Source organism: Anabrus simplex, chromosome 14 (assembly GCF_040414725.1).
Source record: "Anabrus simplex isolate iqAnaSimp1 chromosome 14, ASM4041472v1, whole genome shotgun sequence".
NCBI classification, from domain to species: domain Eukaryota; kingdom Metazoa; phylum Arthropoda; class Insecta; order Orthoptera; family Tettigoniidae; genus Anabrus; species Anabrus simplex.
The window spans coordinates 20,853,250-20,873,272 of NC_090278.1; the positions used below are offsets into that span (position 1 = coordinate 20,853,250).

Sequence of the window (20,023 nt, forward strand, 5' to 3'; positions counted from 1 at the left end):
AATTTTTGGAGTAAGTTATATGTGAATGCCTTTGAATTATTCTCAGCTATATATTGACAAGGACCAAACAAAGCAAAGATAGTATTAAGACAAGAAATTGTAGACTGAACGGGGGGCCAGCTTAGTGGGAAGCAACCATGGAAATCTAGTGAAGCCATCTACACATACAAGAATGGATTTATTCCCGTTCTCCTTTGATTAGGGGAAAGGTCCGACATAGTCAATATATTGACGCTCCGTGGAGCGAGATTCCTGGTGCGATGACAATAGCCCTAGCTTAGTAGACAAGGCTGGCTTACTATGCAAGCAAGATTTACAAGCTTTATCGATTTCTCTAATTTTACCGTCCATACTCTTCCAAATAAAAATCTCTGATCTTTTCCCGAGTTTTGAGGACGCCTAAATAACCCCTAATGGGGTCTCATGATATTATTTGAAGATCATGGGCACGATCACACTTGGAACCATTACTTTCATCTTCTGATCTCGTGCCTCGAAGGGCAACACAAAACCCCGTTCCTCATTACATGAGGGACAACATGTTCCCTAGAAGGGAGGGTTTCTATAATGGGAGCCAACACTGGATCTTCGCGTTGATATTTCTCAATATCCCGATAGAACGTAGGGGCATCAGTCAGAATAGCATTGATACTCGAAAGTATGGGCGTCGGAAGAGAAGAAGTATCTTCCTGTTCACTGGTCTCAACCTCATTGGAAAACAGGCGGCTTAGTCCATCAGCAACTACATTTTCTTATCCTCTAATGTGTCACACATAAAATTGGAATGCTGAGATACTGATTACCCAACGGGAGATACGCCCAGTACGACGAAGCCTAGCTAAGGCCCAACTTAAGACTTGATTGTCAGTCTCTGATTCAAATTTGACATGTTTCAGATAAAGGTGGAATTTCTCTAGGGCAAACGATACTGCCAAACCATCAAGTTCATAGATAGAATATTTCGCTTTTTGAGCCGATAAAATCCTAGAAGGATAAGCGATGGGCCGCCATCGGAGTTAGTCTTCCTGAAGAAGGACATCAACAACAGCAGATGAAGAGGCATCTGTTTGGACTATGAATTTCTTAGAGAAATCTGGCATGAATCGAACGGGCATTGCAAAGAGCTAATTTCAGGTCTTCAAAAGCGGCTTGCTGCGACGGCCCCCATTCACGTTTGACGCCCTTTTTCTGCAGTAGGTTCAGTGATGCCGCCCTATTAGCGAAGTTAGGAATAAACTTCTTTAAGAAATTCACCATGTCTGTGAACCTGGCAATACCTTTGATGTCCGTAGGAGGCTTAAAATCACGGATAGCCTGTGTTCTGGAATGGACAATAGAAACACCGTCGGGCGACACAATATGCCCTAAGAAAGCTAACTTAGATAGTTTGACAGTCAACCCAGTCTTCCGAAGGCGATTGCGGACTTCGTTCAGATGATCTAAGTGTTCTTCAACGGTCTCAAAAAACACGACGACATCATCGAGGTAATGATACAGATATTCGAATTTGATGTCAGAGAAGACCCTATCTGGCAGTCTAGTAAGAACAGCTACTGTGGATTCGGAAAGGCACGCGGTTGTATTCATACAAGTACCAATCCGTGGCGAAAGCCGTTAGATGTTTAGCTTCTTCTGCTAATTGTATCTGATTATATGCCTGATTGAGATCAAGGTTGGTAAAGAACTTCCCTTTTCGAAACCATGAAAATCAGGAAGGGGCACAAATTGTAACACCACCTTACGGTTCAAAACCCTGTAATCAATAACAAGCCTGAAGCCACCTTGGGATTACGGCACAAAAAATGGGTGATGAATACGCTGACTTCGAAGGTCGATTAATACCATCCGTTAACATCTGATCGATGATTTCCTTAAGGGCCTTCATTTCAGGTGGGGACAGCCTATGAAGCGGAAACCTACCTGGAATAGAATCTGTTATTTCAGTCTTATATTCAATAAGTTCCGTGACGCCATGTGTATCAGAAAATACATGGGGAAAACTGACACAACTTTCTAATTCTTTCAGCCTGTTCCTCATGAAGATGCTTAATATCTACGACATCACCCTGGGTAGGCGTAATGGGTGAACATGAAACAGAATTACATTTACAAAGGGGAATATTAGAGTTACTAGCACGACTTGCTCTGAATGTGAAGCACAAGACCAGTATGGGACATGAAATCGGCCCCCAATATTACAGGGCAAGACAATTGTTTAGCTACAAACTACATAACTTTACAAGTAAATTTTGAAGTGCGAACTTCAGCAAAAATGGAACCTAAAATTTATAATGGAGTTGAGCTTGCCGAAACACATTTCATAGAGGAGATATTATAGTTCGGAAATTTACAAGAAGTTTTTAATTTAGAATACCCTTCTTCAGAAATAATGGAACTCACACTTCCTGAGTCTGATAGAGTCGTGACTGGTTCGTTACTTCCTTCAGTTTTGAGAAATGGCACGAATCCTGGGGTCTCTGGCGCAGTTCTGTGGCATTCTCTAGGGCCTTCCAATGATAAATTAGAAGAAATTTCACACTTAACACAATTTTTAAGTTGTTGAACGGGGGCTGAGCCTCGGGAAGGAGAACTTGCTGACTCAGCCGATGACACTAGTCATTTCCTATTATCAGGGTTAGCGGAGGTAAAACCAGAATTTGAGCAAGATGGTGCTCATATCAAAGTGGCTTCTTTAGTCGTTCTGCTCGGTTGTGGATGAACTCCCACTGCAGAAAATTTTTGTAAAGACGTAAAAAGGATGTATATATAACGAAACCCTCTGTACAAAACATAGTTTTTCTACTGTGAGAATGTTCAGTATGAGTGGGAGGATGGATGAAAGTTATGGGGTCCCGAGTGATTGAGACGGTAAATGGGTATGAGTGAGCCCGCCTAGCTACAATATATGTGAGGTTTATAGAGAGAGAGAGAGAGAGACTCTCTCTGTGTGTGTGTGTGTGTGTGTGTGTGTGTGTGTGTGTCGAATGACTTGAATGTTGAACAGGTCTTTAGTTTTCGAGAGTTTTACAGTTAGCCCAGCTTTCTTCAATCTTTCAGCAACCTCCTTGATTTGCTTGAGGTGGTACTCAAAATTAGTTGAATATACAACCAGGTCATCTAAGTAGTTGATCACGATCATGAATTTCACATCTCCAAACACCTCCAAACACGGCATCGAGCAACCGGGTGAGCAGGGCAGCTCCAGTCGAGAGCCCGAAAGTAATACTCGTGTACTCATACAGGTTCAAATCAGTAAGAGGAATGGAATGTTCACCAAGGGGTATTTGGTTCTATGCTTGATTCAAGACAAAAGTTGAAAAAAATTAGCACCATTGAACCAAGAAGAACAGGTATGTAAATCAGGCAAGTGAACAGACTGTAAAACGATCTTACGGTTCAGTCCCCGATAATCAATAACAGACCTGTAACCACCAGAGGACTTAGGAACCAGGAACATTGGGGCGGAGTACGCAGAAATAGAAGGTCGTATTACTCCATCCTTGAGAAACTGTTCAATTATTTTTTCAACTCAATCATCTTATGGGGAGGAGACCTCACCGGAATTTTATCACTTATATCGATATGATATTTGAGCACATTAGTTAACCCAAGTCGATCAGTAAAAACGTCAGGGTATTGAGCACAAAGCTCACGAATTTTTGGAGCCTGTTCGTCCGATAGACGATCAAGTCCAATTTGTCATTCTCGCCCTCCTCACTATTCTCCTTCAATACACAAGCCACCCTATCCTGAATTTGAAGTAAACCATTCTATCTTGCAAATTCGGGAGCATTCCAACTTTAACTGTAAAATCGGCACCTAATATGACCTGATGCGATAAATTAGAAGATACAAGGCAAGTAATTTTCCACGTAAATTCAGCTATTCGAATTTTGACCACAGTATAACCAACAACTTCTAACTTACTCCCATTGGCAGTTACACAATTAAGTTTCGAAGTTACAATCTCGGGCAATTTATGACAACTTTTCATTTTCCGATACCAGGCATCATTCACAAGAGAGATAATGCTCCCAGAATCAATTAGGCCCAATACAGATTCGTTATTAACCTCGACCTTAATTATAGAAGTTCTCAGAATGACCCTACCCTGAGGGACACGAAACTCACCACTTAACTCCGTATGCTTAGGCACGCTTTCATTGGATTCATTAATTTTATTTACTAGTCACCGTAAATTATTCTTGTTGAAACTAGGGTACTGTCTTTTCATACATTGTCTAGAACCACAAATAAAACAACAGATGTTCTGATTCTGGACTACACCACTTCTATTTCTAACGGAAGGGCACTTGTTCCTGAGATGGTCCTTCGACCCGCACGCATAACACTTCTTACTAGTGATGGGCAACGCTCTCGCTCGAGACTGACGTCGCAGATCTTGAGACTCTCGCGAGAATCTCGAGACTGGTCCTCCTGTAGTGCAAGCTGTGCAACGTACCAGTAACTACGACTGTAAACGTGCTAGTATATCACTGGCAGTTATTGCGTGAAATAACGTTCTCATATGAAAACGTCTCAGCCAATACATTTTTTTAAAGTCTGGAAAAGTACTGCATGTTCGACAATGAGCCCGTTAATACCATTAATGTAAGTGAAAACAGAATATCAGTATCTTAAACTGTTCATAACTTATTTGGGGTGGACATCTTAGCTGAATAACAGTGCATAATTTGTGAATAACTGTAGATAGGATGTACACCTTCTTGGATACTAGAGGCGTGCATTATTCGAACCTGAGACGGGGAAGATGTGCTTTGCTACATATGCAACCCCCATTACACATGAGTGGAACGTGTAATCTAAAATTCCCGACTTTGCTCCAATTCTTTCAGCAGGGGTGATGGCAACGCTCTCGAGACCGATTCTCGTGTGCTGCGCGCTGTGCGACGTCACAGTAACTGCGAGTGTAAGCTTGATAGTTATCATCAGCTGTTCTCATATGGAAACGTGTGTGACAATAAATTTTTCAAAAGCCTAGGAAAGCACTGCATGTTGAACTATGAGCTCCTTAAAACCATTAACGAAAGTGAGGACAAAATGCTGGTATCTTAAACTGTTCACGAGTTGTGTCAGGTGGACTTAGCTGAATAACCCGTATAATTTGTTAATAACTGTTATTAGGATATAAACCTACCTGGATGCCTCACAATCGTTGTCGGCAATGAAGCTTCTTGTGATTCAGACCGGGCCGGAGGTATTCTGTGACTATTCCTCTTCATTTATGTCTTTTTAAGTGTCGGATCATCCCAGAAGTATTTCTGCCGACGTATTTTACTTCTTTTGAATAAGCAACATAGCGGGCAGTGCTATGGGACATCTCCAAAATAACCGACATCCACAACTTACGTTGTTTCGGACATCTTCTTTCAAGTTGTCGCGTACAACTGGACACAATTTCACGTTGCACCGTATCGAAGTACCTAATTATGACGCGAATACTCGATAACATTGTAAGGACTTATTTCCTTCGTCATCAAAATATTGGTAAATACAAGCAGTGGCCATAATATGATATTGAATGTGGGGTCTGATAACGATGTACACCTACCTGTCGAAAGAATTGGAGCAAACTGAAGCATTTGAGATTACACATTCCACCCGCACGTAATGGTGGTTGCATATGCAGCAAGGCGCATCTTGCCTCGTCTCGAGTTCGAATAACGCACGCCTCTAGTATCCAGGTACATGTACCTACAACAGCCGTCAGTTTCTCTACTTAAACCACTTATTCGTGTACCTACCAGTGCATACAATACCAGAATGCGTATCCTTTATAATTATATTATACTGCGTCTGAATATACCTCGGTAGAAATGAACGCCCTAGTCGCTTGTTGACACGTACTTACGAAATTGAGAAGGACCGTGGTTGGCTATTCGCATACTCGGCACAAACAACATTCAGCCCCGACTACCTGTAGGCCTATGACACGATGCTCGCCGAAAAATGCGGGGAAAACGCTCTCGAGATCTCTCGAAATTTCTCGCGAGGGATAGTGCCTGCCCTAGTCTCGAGAAATTCCGAGAAATCTCGAGACTTCGTCTCAGACTGCCCATCACTACTTCTTACCCTGGACCTCAATAGGTGTATGAGAGGAAAAATAGGTGGAGTTACTAGGAGGTAGGGGTGGATAGTTAACATGACGTGATTCATCGCAGTACTTAACATCTTCGGTAAGGAAGGCACCTCCTCTAACTCAGCGAAAGCAGTGGGAGTCCTAGTTAACGACAAGAAGGATCTGTACTGTGGAGCAATTCCCTCAAGAATCCTAGCTACCATTTCATCTTCAGAGACAACAGTTTTGAAGACTTAGCAAAAAGCTTCAGGTCTAGAACATATGCTAACAAGCTCTCATGAAGAAATTGAGTCCCGAAACAATACTTAGGAATCAAACTCTGTAATGCAAGAGATAGGATAAATTTGGACAAAATCAGCTCGTGGAGTTCAGTTATACTTAGGTTGCTACTAATGGCCTTAGAAATTTCCTTCTTTATTATTCCCTCGCAGTAAGGAAATAGAACCCTAAAAAGTGCATAAATGTAATACTTTCATCAATAGAGTTTACCGAAAATATTTTTACATTTTTGAATAACTCTTTGATAGAATTAGGAGTAGCATTAGGTTTACCTAACAAGCCTTCCAAAACAGGAGCGAGAGCGCAGCAATGAGCTGTTTCATTACGCGACGATTCAGGGGAAGTGGTACCGTTATTCAATTCCTAACTCTCATTCTCATCTTTTCTAGATCCATCACTTAAGGAAAGTTCATTGACATTTCTAATATTCATGATTATATCTAATTCAACAGAAAGGTTAATTCCCAACGTTACCAATGAGGTACACCGGGCAAGCAATTCAGAATCTGGTGACAATGATATTAAATCCTGAACTCTGTTGATGTAGTGACTTTTATTTGCTACACCGAAGGTTCCATATCACTTATTTCCTTCACAACGGCACTAATTTTAGATAATGCATCACTTATAAGCTGCACTGACTCACCCATTTCGTAGCTCAAATTTCTGGGCTTTACCGGACAATCCAGGGAATCCATAAACAATGCAACATCACCCGGAACCGACCCTGACGAGATCACCCCGCGCACCTCCAGCTCACTTTTCCTATACATGCGTGGCAGTAAGACAAACCGGGCAGACAATTTGGACATGAAACAGAAAATTCCAAACAAATTAAAGGTAACCTTGCCCTTCTCCTTACACTTTCTTTTACACTTTCAGTTATAACCTATCTCCTTTTCCAGTCAGTATATTCTCTTGTGAGAGCAACACCACTTATTGATTATAAATAAATCAGTCCATAAGGTAGCCAACACCGCATTGCTAATACTCCAAACCAATGCGATGCTACCAATTATTCTAACAACACCACAGTATAAGGCCCAACTCTACCTTGGTGTCTTCAGAATTTTCCAAAGGATAGCAGTCGGAGCACGCTGGACCGTTCAGATAAAGAACAAGACAAGTTACTTACCTCATAGGCCCAAAAAGGAGCATAAAAACCAACAACTGGGCGTAGAGGCTATGCGAATCAAAAAAGAGAATGTAACGACTATAAAGGGAAAGATCGATTAAAATTTTAATTTTAATGAATCAGGATTTCAATTAAAATGAACAGTAATAATATCTGGACTTACTATACGACGATTCAACAAATAGAGGAAAATGATTATTACTTTAAGGGCACGTGTCTGTGAAGACCATAGTAAAATTGTGCAAAATCACTATATTTGCCATCATAACTTGACCAGATACACTTGTTATAGGTGGACAAATATTATTATGTACAATGAATGAACATTGTAGATTGCTGTTATATCATTAATTGTTGGTTAAAGTTCATTGTTAATTTTTTATGGGAGTTTATTTCGTGTAATGTTTTTCAAGACTGCAAAATCACTCTAGATGTTGGTAGGGTAAACTCGGAAACTACTTGTGTGATATGACTGATATTTTTACAGATGCTACCCACAGCATGTAGCTACAAAGTAGACTACAACCATGATAGTTGGTAAAATGGTTCTTTTGTGGGAAAAGTTCTAAAATTGTTATTAAAATTTTCATAAATTTTGTTGAATATTTCATGGCCTATTTTTCATACATAACAAGCTACGTTCATGATTGTAGTCTACTTTTCAGACAAGAGCACACTAAAACTGTGTGCCAAATTTCAGTGGTCTATCATCAACGGTTACTGAGATAGTAAAATAAATATTCTAAAAAAATACAATTTTTTAGGAGAGCCATTCAAAGTAAAAATTTAAGTTTGTGACCAACCCGTACAGTTTCGATGCTTTCCAGATCCATATTCCTCATGATTTAGACACTCTCATCATAATGCTGTCTTTTCCTATTCCTCCTCTTTGTCCTGGCTTCTTTAGAGCTATCAAATACAGCCCTCTCAGCGTCAGTTACCTTACGACGATCAATTGCAGCTAATGCTGATGCCATATTTTCCCCTGGGGACATTCCTAAAGACTCCAGTACCTTACATCTGGATGCAGCACCTGCATTGAAGCAGATAACTGTATCCAATACACCCATTTTAGGGTATTAAGACCTAAAAATACGATTTTTGGCACTCGTTCCCAAATGCAGTGATGGAAACTCTCATATGGGTTCTGTGTTCGTACATGCAAACATTTTTCCAAGAGATTTTTGGCACTAAGATATATATAAATAGGTTGTATGGCTTCAATAACAGCATAAGGTAATAAATGTTTATGAAAATAAAATAATCTTTACCCTCTGTCTTTGCTCTCTGGTACCCACACCAGAAGTCTGGACATGGAGGACATAACACGTGTTGTGGGTGGTCATCAGCTGATGCTTTGTGAAGTAAACTAGCCCATACAGATTTTCTCATAGCTTCCAAATTACCCTGGTTTCTCCTTATAGCAAAGCCATAGTACAGTTTTAATAAGCCCTGTAGGAGGTTTTCTGTGGTTTCCCATTTTCACACCAGGCAATGCTGGATGTTTACAAATAGAGAATGTCATGCACGCTACTAGGTTCTCTTTACAACCTAGCACGTTGCGGCTGGGAGGTCTAAGAGCAATCAATTCGTACGCAGGGCAGCCAATCAATAAATTAGTACTTACCGCTTTCCGATATCTTTACTGGTGGAAAAGTTATGACATTTAAAGGGGCTTGGGTAATTTTAACGCACACATTCTTAAAAACAACATTTATGACAAAATATGCTTGCTAACATATGTAAACTATATATATTCTGAAAGAGAGAATTCCAAAGAATAATAATACACGAAAATAAAAAATTCGATTTTTTGAAAATAATTCACGTACACGTGCCCTTAAAACGAATGATAAAATAAGTTGGGTCGACCCTTGAGAATATAGGTAACAATCTTTTGGATCACAATCCTTGAAAACCAAAAATTATCAATCATTACATTAGTTGAGTGGCAGTGAATTAACTAACGGTAAGTAGGGACTTGTTTCTCAGACACTTCTAGCATGAATTCAGTGAAATAACCGAACCGTATATTAATGTTACAAAGTTTTAGGGATAATTAGAAGAAAATACTCAATAAAATTAAATCATAAGAAAAGGGAGGACGTTTCTCAATTTAGGGGTTAGAATACAGTCGAGATCAAATTAAATCAGAGCACAATATTTCTCGTCATACCGAACCAACATGGTACAATCACCAGAAATCATCTGTTTTCCGTCAAAACCAGGAATACACATTTGTTTACCACAGTTCCCATAGAAACGGGTCACGTGACACGATTAAAAGATGGCTTCCAAATTCTTATTAGATAGACATAGACCAAACAACCCCAACTTACAGATTTTCATCAGCGATCCATAAAATAACACTTAACTTGGTGTTGCAAGAAAGGTTTTGAAATTAAAATTTACAATATACATAAGGAAACTGAGTCCTGTTTAAAAAAATACATGTCTTTAACGCCAGATTAAAGGCTACCGCGTGATCTCAAGAATTCCTCTTGATGATGGTAGATTAAAACATACTGGCAATTTACATCTTTTAAATTATTCAGTCCAATAGAAATATCTTGAGCATGCTGGAGATACCTCCATAGAAAAAGGCATTCATGCAGATATCATCATGCAGGGTACTTACAATTTCTTTGAAGTTAACATAAGATATTATACAAACCACAATCCAAGTAGAATTTGTGGCCGGTTGGCCACAAACTTAACCCGGGTCGAAAATCAGCGGCATCTCGCCTGTCTTTTCTCCTTATTGATTAAGTTTCTTTTTAAAAACCAACTATCTGCGATCAGATTCATGAGTCTACTTCCACCGATCTCAAACAACTACTAGAAACAAAACAACAACCAAATATATTGTTGTACTCGATTGATAATTCTGCTGGCGACTCTGTAGTACACCGTTCGCTCCCAGATGGCAGGAGAGTGTAGTTCAGATGGAACACTCAGTCTGTTAATCACCGCCGAGCGCTCGTCAACGGTACTGCTAGTAAGAAGCTAGCTTCTTAATTTTGATAATATTCAAGTTATACATACTCCAAAATACGTGATATATATATATTGATGTTTACCCGACAAAATTCATTAAATCTCAGCCATAGACGCCCAAGAGATTTTCGGTTTCCTCGGTCTGCCATCTAGTGGGGACCTAGAGTAAAACGGAACGTCGAAATTGACGAGCAGACAGCCAGATGGCGTCAAATTGAAATGTCTGCACACGGTAGCTGAGGCCATACGATTATTATTATTATTATTATTATTATTATTATTATTATTATTATTATTATTATTATTATTATTATTATATACGCCATAATGGGTGTCGGAGTCCTGCATCATGTAAAAAAGACACCATTCACCAGCAAATGGGCATCGCACCCATCACTCGTGAGGCATAGGACGTGTCACCAACGGTATGGTCATGTCCTTTTGCAGTACCTGACGCAGTTGACAATTTCACTTAATCCTTTGAAATTAATTTGCAATGTCCACATGGATCTATGATTAAAAAAAGACATTGAAATTAAGGTACAATAATTTAAAAGTAGAAATGCTGCTGAGATTGGTAAAATTTCTGGGGATATGCTTAAGTCAATTGGTTGAGATGTAGAACCAAATCTGAGTGCTAAATTGAATAGTGTATGTATGAAGCAGCTAAACCAAATGAATGAGGAATTGGTGTAGTAGCACCTGTGTATAAAGAAATGTGATATACATAATGCCAATAATTACACACTGGTCACCTTAGCACCAGCTCTTGGAACGCATTCTTTCTGATTGTATTATAGACATTTACAAAATTAATACCTGGTTCGATAGAAGGTAGTTCAGGTTTAGGAAACATTATTCCACTGAAGCACTTCTTGTAGATTCCAGCGAGATATAGCAGATCTTTTAGATTCAGGAGGTCAAATGTGTCATGATGGACATATATAAGGCTCTTGATGGGACAGATCGTGGGAGACTACTGACAAATATAAGTTCAATTGGGCTAGGTAGAATTCTGACTAAGTGGGAGGCTGTATTTCTGGAAAATATGACTCAGAGCATTAGAGTATGTGAAGCTTTATTTGATCTTTTAATGACTGTGAGATTGGGTCCTAGATGGCAGTATAATGAGTCCGTTATTTTATTATACACACACACACACATATATATATATATATATATATATATATATATATATATATATACATACATACAATATGAATAATGAACTGGAATCAGAGATAAGACTCTTTGTGGTAAATAAGTTTCAGGATTGTGAGCGACTGCAAAAGATGTTGACAATATTGTGAGATGGACGTTGGGCAATGGCATGATGGTAAACGGGGTGGAAGGTCAGTTTCTGTGTTTCGCAAATAGAAAGAGTTCTCTCTGTTTTCATTATTGTGTTTATGGGGAGAAAGTTCCTAATGGGGATCTCTGTAAGTACCTGGGTATTCATACTAATAATAAAGACAGATCTTCATTGTGGTGATCACATAAACAGGATTAAAAAAAAAATTTACAGATCTCTTAATATGATATGAGGTTATTTAGGTTTTGTAAAGGAGAGGGCATATAAATCTCCAACAATGCCACAATTACAGTATGAGACCTTAACCAGAATTACTTGATTAGACAACAGGAAGTAATCTACAGAAACAGCTCCATTTCTTGTGGGTGCTCTCCGACAAAAAATTTGTGTTACTGGGATGTTCCAAAGTTTGAACTGGGAAGACTTCAAGAAAGGAGACAGTCTGTTCGACTAAGCAGTATATTCTGAGATGTCATTAGAGTGTTGGCTTGGAATTTAAGGGCACATTTATTGGCAAATGTTTGCTTATACAAAGAGGATTTAGTGATTGAAATAATTTACCAAGGGAGTTATTTCAGGAATTTCCACAATCTTTTCCTACATAAACAACTGACAAACAATCTGCCACCTGGGTGAATGCCCTAAATTCTGTTCAGTGGAGGTGTATGGATTTTGTGGTTGATTGATTGATTGATTGATTGATTGATTGATTGATTGATTGATTGATTGATTGATTGATTGATTTTGGTCGCAGTGTGATGTACAGAGAAGGATTATGGATATTTCTGTAGCGTGTCCACTTGTTGGAAAGTGGTAGGAATAATGCGGGATTATTTTATACTAGTATACGGATTTCTCCGTAAATTACTGTAAAGGCAGTAAGTAAAATTGTATTAATTCAGTGTTCTACAAAGTTGGTCCTATGCCATTTTCTCGTATCTCCTATATTTCTGGATTATATTCAGTTAGTCATTGAATGGGGTGAAATTTGGTACAGTTTTCACATACTACTTTACTTTTTCATACTCATGTGACACTGGAACCATATAATTTGGCGAACATATGGCCACTGGTCATGTCAGTTGCGTGCCCAATGTCATGATTGCCTCTTTCCTATAAGTGTGCGAAACGATATCATATACGTGTAAAAAGTACAAAATTAACTTGAACTCGGGAATGCAGTTCTGTTTAACGTATAAGGGATAGAGATAACTAAGTCAAAAAGTCATAGGCCCAAAATTGTAGATCTCTGTACATTTAAACGCGATTGTACTTTCTCTTTTGTGGTACGACTTACCGTTTAGCCACCAATTATTCCGGAACGAAGGTCTCCACCGTCGTTAAAATTGCATTCATATTCCGATATTTTCCGGGGCCTAAAGTAATACGTTTGCATAGCATGGAATATTTCCTCAAAGAAAAGAATGTCCAGGTTTCGCAATTAGCACTCGCATACATACGGAGTAATTAAGGAAGAAAGTAATATAGTTGGGAAAGTTGAAATGGATAGAAAATAGCATTATAACTGAGAACAGCCGGATAGGACAACAATGTAAATACCAGGTGGTTGTACTGGAAAATCAAATCTTCCTCAGTAAACTACGATGGTTTGAGTTACGGATATAAGAAAGCGGTGACAAAGGGGAAATTTAGCCGCAGGGATTCTTTGGTAAACAGATAAGATGGCTAATGTCGTTATTACTTAAGCTAATCAAGGACGGTTATAACCTGCAACGATATTCCACCAATATACCGCAGATTGGTCGATTGACGTCTCTCATGTTTTCTATCCCAGGAACAACTACGAATTTACAGCAATGATGACGAAAATGCAATACGTTTCTTCCCTGCTATCCGAGATATTACCATGGTAAACTGTAGGTTCGGTGTCGGTCTGTCGGTCACTCAATACAGAGCGTAATACTCGCAGAAAATAGTAATTTTCTCTATCATTTGAAGAGTTAAATTTGAAAGATGTTTATAATGAAGACACGTTTCACATACAGTCCACGGTTTCTTAAGAAAATCAATAGTATAAGAGGAAATGGAGGAAAACCGTTCTGGTTTACCTATAAATCCGCCGTCTATTCAAAGATTTTAAAATGATATGCATATCGAAACCTACCCCGGGTTGACTATGCTCTAAATATGACGTTTGGTCGAGATCTATCCAGCCGTTCCACCGTGATAGTGGAACAGACAAACAGACGGAGACACAAGAAAAGTAAAAAAAAACACCGATTTGGTCTTTTGTCGACCGATAAACGGATAATTATCTGAAAAATTAGGAAAAACAAACGAAATTACAGAACGCGGATCCCTTACAGATTTGTTTATATAGATAAGCATGGACACGTCTGGAAGTGCAGACCTTTATTTCGAGAGTTACTGCATTGAAACTGTACGACGTATCTACAAACGGGCTTCGCCATCAGGCGCCTCTTTCAGTGTTCTACGTGGCTGGTCCTATGACATCTTCTCGTATCTCCTATGTTTATGGGTTAGATTGAGATAGTCATTGAATGGAGTGAAGTTTTGTACAGTTTTCATATACTACCCATACTTTATATTTTTTGGATACTCATGTGACAGCTACAATCATAAAATTTGGTTATCATATGCCCAATGGTCATGTCAGTGTGCGTGTCGAATGTCACGATTCTGTATTCCATATAAGTGAGCCAAAGGATAACATATACGTGTAAAAAGTACAAAATTAATTTGAACTCGAGAAATACAGCTCTATTTAACGTATAAGGGATAGAAATACGACAAAAATCATATGACCAAAGTTGTAGATCTCTCCAATATGAAAGGCGATAGCAGTTGTATAGTACCATGGTATTAATGACATTTAATGTTTGACTCGTTGGCTGAACGGTCAGCGTACTGGCCTTCAGTTCTGAGGGTCCCGGGTTCGATTCCGGCCGATTCGGGGATTTTAACCTTACTTGGTCAATTCTAATGGCATGGGGGCTGGATGTATGTGCTGTCTTCTTCATCATTTCATCCTCATCACGACGCGCAGGTCGCCTACGGACGTCAAATAGAAAGACCTGCACCTGGCGAGCCGAACCCATCCTGGGATATCCCTACACTAAAAGCCATACGACATTTCATTTCAATGGCATTAATGGTCGTTAAAATTGCATCCTTATTGAACATTTTCCGTGGCCAAAAGTTATACATTTGCATAGCTTATAACATTTCCTCAAAGAAAAAAGTGTCTGTGTTTCGGGGTTTGCACTCGCGTACATACGGAGTAATTAAGGAAGAAAATAATACAGTTAAGAAAGTTGAAATTAATAGAAAATAGGATTATAAATGAGGACAGCCGGATGAGAACAAATATGTAAATACCAAGTGAATGTATTGGATAATCAAATGCCCCTCAATAAATTATGCTGGTATGAGTTATGGATATAAGAAAGCTGTAATAGGGGAGAAATTTAGGCGCAGGAATTCTTAGGTAAACAGATAAGAAGGTGACTAATGGTGTTATTACTTATGCTATTCGAGGACGGTTATAACCTCCAACGATATTCCGCCAATATCCCGCAGAATGGCCGATTGACGCCTCTCTTGCTTTCTACCCAAGGAACAACCTTGAATTTACAGGAATGATGACGAAAATGGCAATACTTTACTTCCGTGCTGACAAGCAGTCAGAGACGTTGCCACGATAACCTGTAGGTTCGTTGTCGGCCTGTCGGTCTCAAATTGCAGAGCATGATACCCTGGGAAAATAGTAATTTTGTCCGTCATTTGAACAGTAAGGTAAATTATGAACATAAGAAAAGTTGTTTATAATGAAGAGACGTTTCATATGAAGTCCACGGCGTTTACATAAAATAGTATAAGAGAAAATGGAGCAAAACCGTTCTGGTTTTCGTATAAACCCCGTCTGTTCAAATATTAAAAATGATATGCGTATCCCCGGGGATGAGTATACACTAAATATGACGTTTGGTCGAGATCTATCCAACGTTTCGCCGTGATGGTGGAACAGACAAACAGACAAGAAAAAGAAAAACCACCGATTCGGTCTTGAGTTGACCTAAAAGGGATAAATATCTGAAAACTGGCATAAAAACGAAATTACAGACGGCGGACCCCCTACAACTTTATTTATGTAGATATAGGAACAAGGAAAGTAACAAGATGTCAAGTTAAATCATGTATGTAATCATGGGTACAGTGGAATGTGAATATAAGAGGATATGGAAAATAGGTAGTCATTGCGAAAATAAGGATCAACAGAAAGATAAAGAGAATAAGGAATGGTATTGGGTAAGGATTTGGAGATAGATTTTGTCCTTTCATGTTCCTCCTCTTCCATCGCTACCTTGTCTACTGCTATCCTATAGTATGTACCGTTTCCTGTTCTTATCTTTCTGATCACTTATCCGAAAATCGGTGGCAGAAGGGGCTCTGGTTAAGACAGAGCAGGTCGTTATGCTAGTTTGGTTCCAAAAAGGGTAAAAAATCAAAGTAGATGTAATGTAAATTTTAATTTTGTAGCAGTTGTATAGTATTATTTAAAGTCATTCCACATAATGTATATGATTTGATTATGTTTGTAAGTGCAGAAGATGTTATGAAATATAATTTTGTGAACAATATAAATATATTAAAGGTGAGCTGTGTGATTAATAAAAAATTGTTAGTGTAAATTGTATAACACTGTATTTTAGGAAAATGTCTCTTCTCTTGTCAATTTAAAATTTAGTGCTTGATAATAATGTATTTTAGTGTACCATTTGCCACCAAGGTAGGCACCTCTTTTGCAAATAAAGTGATTTTGATTTGATTCGATTTGATTTGATTGTTACTTTTCATTCTTAAATGTTTATATTTTAAATTTTGTGATAAATTAATTATAATCTTATTGTGCCAGTATGAAATTTACTTTCTCTTCTGTGTCTAGTGTAGTCCTACATACTACTATTTTTATTCATTTACTTCTTTATTCTATTATTCTTATTTCTTACTTATAGCCTTCTGAAGACAATAAGAAGGAAATATTCATAGAACAAAATACTGATGATCAGCTGCTGGCATACGTCAAAGAAGAAACACAGTACGTACACCACCAGCCCTATACAATATGGAATATGTTGTACTTATTCACAGTTGTGTTTAGCAGTGGTTGTTTTATCTTTGAAACTTGCCGTTTTTATCAGTTTAATTCTGTCTTTACGAGGTTACATTGCAACACTAATATCTCAAAAATTGTATTGGTTAAAATTATCTAAAATTTCCAGGAACTTTAAGATCAAATGTATTGTTCCTTCATGTACTTTTATTGAATATACTGTATACCTACAAAGAAAATGTCTAGAAGAACTACTGTAGTTATTTCCGAAGTCTATTTGTTTACAACACCTTAGATCATCGCCATAAAACCTATCTGTGTCGATGCAATGGAAATCAAGTAGCAAAAAATACCTTTAAACAATCGTGAAAAATTAATTATTTCCTTCACTGTCACTGCACCATTTCTTCATCACATTCTTATTATCGGAAATACCATCTGAAACTATTGCCTCCAGATATTCTCAGTAGTTTTGTACGTTTGTGCCAACAGTGACGCACAGAAAAAGGCATGATTGTAGATTGTAAAATAAATCTTCAAATTCAAATTAATTTTTTAGGTACATTGCAAACAATGTAATAATTTCAAACGAATGTAATTTAGTTTCATTAATCAATATATTGATGGCTCAGTTCAATAATGTTATAACTCAAATAATGTCATTTTTTTAATTATTTATTGGGTTAGATTTCTTTCCAGTTCTATTTTGTGTTAAATTTGTGAAAGCCAAGGCAGTTAATGAGTTGTAGAAATGAAACATTGAGCAGTGCTACATCTTAAATGTCATAGTTTTAAAATAATACTTCCACATTGTTGTAAGCGTGGTATTGAATTTCTGCTTCTTCCAGTGTTGTGGTCACACTTGCTGATTATTGACATTTCCCACTTTTCATTTTACTGCTCATTGTCAGTCAAGTGCTTGTACTTTGTTTGCAAACACATTTACACAATTATTATCAACTAATATATTGGGCAGTTACAAGAGAAGTTTTAAATTTGTGCAAGTTGCCTAAAAACTTTCCAGAATTCTGCAAGTAAGTGAATTTATTATCTCCTAGTAGCAGGTAAATAATGATGTAACGATAGAATATTATTTCAAAATTGTTATTTTTATCAGTGACATAACGGAGTAATAGAAGTGTGTATCCTGTTTTCAAACTTTTAATGCAGTAGAGTTTTTGAACTGTTGGTGTGCCATCAGACTACTTGAAAATTAATGTTTTGCTGTCACACCTTTGTTGGTTACTGTGTGGAACGATCTTTGACGATCCCCGGGAAACGATTGTATAAGGTCGGCTTTGTTCTCTTAGCCCCACTCTTGTATCGGCATGTTCTGGAATGACTAGTCATAGCCTGATGTTTGGCTTCAATCCAGATTATATTTGGAAACTACGAATTCTGAAAGGTTTATTTTATTTTGTTAGTGGTTAGAGTCTCCTCATCTGTTATTTTATTTATTTATTTATTTATTTATTTATTTATTTATTTATTTATTTATTTATTTATTTATTATGGCTTCTTTCATGTGGCGAAGTTAGGGCACACGGCCCTCTCTTACACTTAACCGCAATAGAATAAATAATATTAAGGTTGCCTATTACTAATTATACTAATTACACTCCTTATACTATTTCCTAAATTAAGCTTAAGTTACACATCCACACATTATGCAGCTTATTAGCTTATTAGCTCGTTACTTCAGTCCTCTTTTCTATCTCACACAGACACTTGCACATACACTTACAATGTACACACTTATCAACTACCCTTACGTTTATATTATATAAAACTAACAGAAACAATTTTTAATTTTACAATTACCAATCACACGCACACAATACACACCAATACACACTTCAATCGGTATCTCTCAACAGGAAGTCTCGGCAAGATATTTTAAATTTGGGGAAAGAGTCAATGCCCCTGACACTTACTGGCAGGGAATTCCAAAGCCTGGATCCGGTTACAATGAAATATTTATTATACACAGAAGAGTGGTGATGAGGAATAGCTAAAGTGGAGCCCGAGCGAGTGTTACGATTATGGAAGGAAGAGAGGAAGTGAAGTTTAGATGAAATATACAGGGGGGAGTTACTATGCAGGAGTTTGTGTATTAAGACAAATATACACTGACTGACAGTGACAATGCAACACCAAGGAGGAGTGGTTCGAAAGGGATGAAAGTTGGGGAAAAACAGAGACGGCACGGATGAATAATTGATGTTTATTTCAAACCGATATGCAGGTTACACAATGCGCACGGCATCGACTCAGTAGGATGTAGGACCACCGCGAGCGGCGATGCACGCAGAAACACGTCGAGGTACAGAGTCAATAAGAGTGCGGATGGTGTCCTGAGGGATGGTTCTCCATTCTCTGTCAACCATTTGCCACAGTTGGTCGTCCGTACGAGGCTGGGGCAGAGTTTGCAAACGGCGTCCAATGAGATCCCACACGTGTTCGATTGGTGAGAGATCCGGAGAGTACGCTGGCCACGGAAGCATCTGTACACCTCGTAGAGCCTGTTGGGACATGCGAGCAGTGTGTGGGCGGGCATTATCCTGCTGAAACAGAGCATTGGGCAGCCCCTGAAGGTACGGGAGTGCCACCGGCCGCAGCACATGCTGCACGTAGCGGTGGGCATTTAACGTGCCTTGAATACGCACTAGAGGTGACGTGGAATCATACGCAATAGCGCCCCAAACCATGATGCCGCGTTGTCTAGCGGTAGGGCGCTCCACAGTTACTGCCGGATTTGACCTTTCTCCACGCCGACGCCACACTCGTCTGCGGTGACTATCACTGACAGAACAGAAGCGTGACTCATCGGAGAACACGACGTTCCGCCATTCCCTCATCCAAGTCGCTCTAGCCCGGCACCATGCCAGGCGTGCACGTCTATGGTGTGGAGTCAATGGTAGTCTTCTGAGCGGACGCCGGGAGTGCAGGCCTCCTTCAACCAATCGACGGGAAATTGTTCTGGTCGATATTGGAACAGTCAGGGTGTCTTGCACATGCTGACGAATGGCGGTTGACGTGGCGTGCGGGGCTGCCACCGCTTGGCGGCGGATGCGCCGATCCTCGCGTGCTGACGTCACTCGAGCT

The 20,023-nt window shown here is 38.9% G+C and overlaps 1 long non-coding RNA gene across 1 annotated transcript in view; it reads left to right on the forward strand.

Moving 5' to 3' along the window:
• Nucleotides 1-20,023, forward strand: part of LOC136885503 (uncharacterized) — a 57,669-nt gene that overhangs the window by 17,002 nt on the left and 20,644 nt on the right. Inside the window, exon 2 of the long non-coding RNA XR_011018996.1 lies at nt 16,821-16,903. This is a non-coding gene — a long non-coding RNA (uncharacterized lncRNA). The remainder of the gene's footprint in view (nt 1-16,820; nt 16,904-20,023) is intronic.